Source organism: Pleuronectes platessa, chromosome 3 (genome assembly GCF_947347685.1).
Source record: "Pleuronectes platessa chromosome 3, fPlePla1.1, whole genome shotgun sequence".
Taxonomy (NCBI): Eukaryota; Metazoa; Chordata; class Actinopteri; order Pleuronectiformes; family Pleuronectidae; genus Pleuronectes; species Pleuronectes platessa.
In genome coordinates, this window is record NC_070628.1 from 19,260,621 (window position 1) to 19,264,239 (window position 3,619).

A 3,619-nucleotide genomic window follows, 5' to 3' on the forward strand; every position below is an offset into this window, starting at 1 on the left:
ATTACTTAATATGGTACCTGGAAAATCAGGAGGTAGCATGGAATTTTTTTTCAAGGCAAGCGTGGGAACCCTGAGAGAGACTGATAGGCCCGTGTTCAGGACCTCTCTGACTACCTACATACTGAATATCAAATATTTTTACTGTATAGATTTGGAGATTTTTCAAACTAAAGTCCAACAATGTGTACAATCAAATCAGTTCATTTCTGGATATTTCAAAGTTCTATAAAAACACTTTGACCAATAAGTCACTTGGATGACACCACAGGAACAATATGGGGACATTTTCAGTTTTTTTTTCTGTTGTTTTTTCTTCTGAAGTAGAGGTTGCCACTTACTTTGGCTGCAACGCTGTCTACCAGTGAATACATCTTTTGTGGACTCAAACACTTCAACCACCCCTCTATCGGCAAAGTGGTGAGTAGATAATGAGGGAATCTTCATTTTGGGTGAATTATCCATTTAAGGCCAGTGCGGACATCCTGCTTCAGTTGCTTGATCCGTTCCCAGCCTTCCGTTTCTGCTTCTTCTTTCGGTTTATTGGCGGATGGAAACCAACGTCAAGGTGCATTCAGTACTAGTTTGATTTGTAGAGTGGACGAATCCAACCCCTTTTCCATCTCAATGTTCTAAAAATCGACATAATAAAATGTTTTCCCTTGAGATCCAGCAAAGATCACCATTCCACATTAATCTTATTATTATCTCTTCTTCACTGGTGGGTCGAAACTAATGTCTAGGTGCATGACCGCCATCTACTGTGACAACTGTACCTCCATATCAGAGCCTGACAATGAGAGACATGGTGCTACATTTGACAGGTGTCATGTTTAAGAGCGTGTTCAAACCCCAACGCAGAGACAGAACACAGAGCACTACGCATAATGGAAAGTTCAAGCTTGTTTATTGTCCGATCAAAGATGAAACGAGGTTGAGACGATGAAGCGGAGTGCGAATGATTTCACTCGCAGGATTCATTTTCAGGATTTATTACGAAATATAATTTCATATGCAAATATGGACGTAGTCTCTTAGGCTGGGTGTCAATATCTGGTTTCCTCAGTGCTGATACATTCTGTCATTCTTCCAGGTGTGCCTTTTATCTCCAAAGGATTCCTCCACCTCATTATAATTAGAAAGGACTTGCTGCCGATTGTTTTTTTCAGTGTAAACTGCAGACCTCTGTCGCTTGGCAGCCTCACGTCTGGGAGCCCTGTCTTCTTCTGTGTCAGTCGTGAATGAGAGCCTATCTGCTCCCTGCCTAACAGCAAAATTTGAATCCTGGCAGCGAGCGTCCTGCTCGATCCTGAAGTTCGAAACTTTTTGTTGCTTTCGCTCTTCTTCTCTCGAAGCCCTGAGTTTATTCCTAAGGTCACTGGTCAGGTGTTGCTGCTTCCCTGTTGGGATAAGAGCCTGGGAAGATGTCTGTCTCTTCCGTCCTAGTCTGGGAATCTTGTATCTTTCCTTCTCAGCTTTTAGCTCAGTCACCACCTCCATGGAGCTGGTAGTTCTAGAGTCCCTGTGCATCATCCTCTGCTTGTATAAGGGTGACCTAGATCTTCCTTTCCTATTGATGAGCTGTTCATTCAGGGATTTCTCTTTTTCCAACTGTTGTTGGGTCTCCAGCAGGTCATTGCAGGCCTGGACTCTCCTCCCTCGTTCATAGTGAGCGTTGTCCCTCTCCTTGTTCAACAGGTCTTTCAGATGTCTGATCTCTTTTTGAAGGCCCTGGTACTCATTCCTGGTGTACCAATATTTTTCTCTTTCTCTCTTTTCAGAAGTCAACTTGAATCGTGACATGGTGGGACAACTTGCTCTTTCTTCCTGGGGTTGAAATCAGGTTGAATCAGCAGTAATCTTGCTGTTTGATTTTGTCGTTGAGCAGATGCCTGATATTGTTTATCAAAAATCGTTCTCTCTCAAAACTGTGAGATGCTCAGAATGATCAAACACTGGTTTATAGGCAATGATTAAGTCAAGAGCTGCATGATACATCAAAGACACATTGTCTTTAATCTTTGAGTATTCAATTCTTCTATGATCTTGTCTGCATTGTTTACATCTAAATAAAAATCTGTGATTCAAATTTTAACATTAAAAGATGCTTCCCTTTTAATATTGAAAACCTGGTTAATTGATCCTAAAGGGATTGACAGGCCGAGCAAACATTATACACCGTTTTTATCAATGATCAATTGAAATGTTGATGTCACTCCTTGTTTTGCTGAGATCAGCTTCTTGTTCAGTGACTCTACACAAGCAGCTCTAGTTTTTACTTGTCCATCTCAAACAAGTGTAATGCAAAAAAATACTCAAATACCTCAACTCTCTGTGCACTGAGCTCTGAGTCAGGCCAAAGTGCAGATGACCTACAGTCAGCCCAGTATCTGAAGGCATCCTGTACAGACAGAGATACAGCACTAACTAACTGCTTTTAGGCTTTCCCCCCGTTTATTTCATAATATGTATTTGATCATTAATATCAAATATTATATTTAGTTATATATCTTTACAGTACTGCTCAGCACCTCTAGAAATAATTCCATGAACAGTATGTATTCATCAGTCATGGAAAAAAAACTAAATGTAATTAAGAGACCACCAGCTCTCCTTTGCACACATTTTTAAAATATGTGTTCAGTGTTTGTGTCTCTTCAAATGTTCCCACTGACCCCATGATGATGAGATCATGGCTCTATGGGCCCAGATCATCTGATGGGGGACTCCATGTATTGATTTTGCGTGTGTGTTTGCGTGTGTGTACTGCCCAGTCCCAACTGTTACTACAAACATTCTGACATGAAGTGTTCACAGACCAATCAGACAAAGACATTTTTCCATCTTTTAAAGAATTTAGTTGTAATGCTGACTGTAGTTTTGGCTCCAAAGGGCCCAACGGAGCCTCCAGGTGGCTCGAAATTAAGTCCTCCACAAATCTGGAATATGTCAGGATAATGGCCGCCTCTCCATCCACATCCACCGACTCAAACACTTCACCCATCCCTCCATTGGTATATAGTGGTGAGGAGGTAATGGGGGAATTTCCATTTTGGTGTGAGCTATCCCTTTAAAGGACCCATCGTATGCCCATTTTACCACAGTTGATATGGTTCCTTGGGGTCTTAATGAAATGTCTGTAACATATTTTGGTCAAAATACCACAAGGATCATTTAATGAGCTGGGGAGAGACTGCCCGGCTCCCCCAGAGCCGGTGAGATGAAGGTGCGGGGTGGTACAAGGCCATGTACCAAGACTCCCTACATGGGCATGGTTGGAACATTACGTATTTTCGGTCGTAATCCCATTCGATGCCATCTAGCGTATCGTTTCTGACACAAAGGAACCAAAACAAATCACGAGAGTTGTCTTTTTCCAGTTTTTGGGACAGTAGACATGCCAGATACCCAAATTAACGTGTAGAAACACTTTGCTCGATAAGTTTAGAGAGAGACTAGTATGCCTGTGTTCGGGACCTCTCTGACTACCAGTGTTGGGAGTAACGCGCTACAAAGTAACGCGTTACTATAATTCCACTACTTTTAGCCGTAACGAGCATGTAACGAAGTATTTTTTTTAATCAAGTAGCGCAGTTGCAATTTCTGAAATTTAAATAAGTTC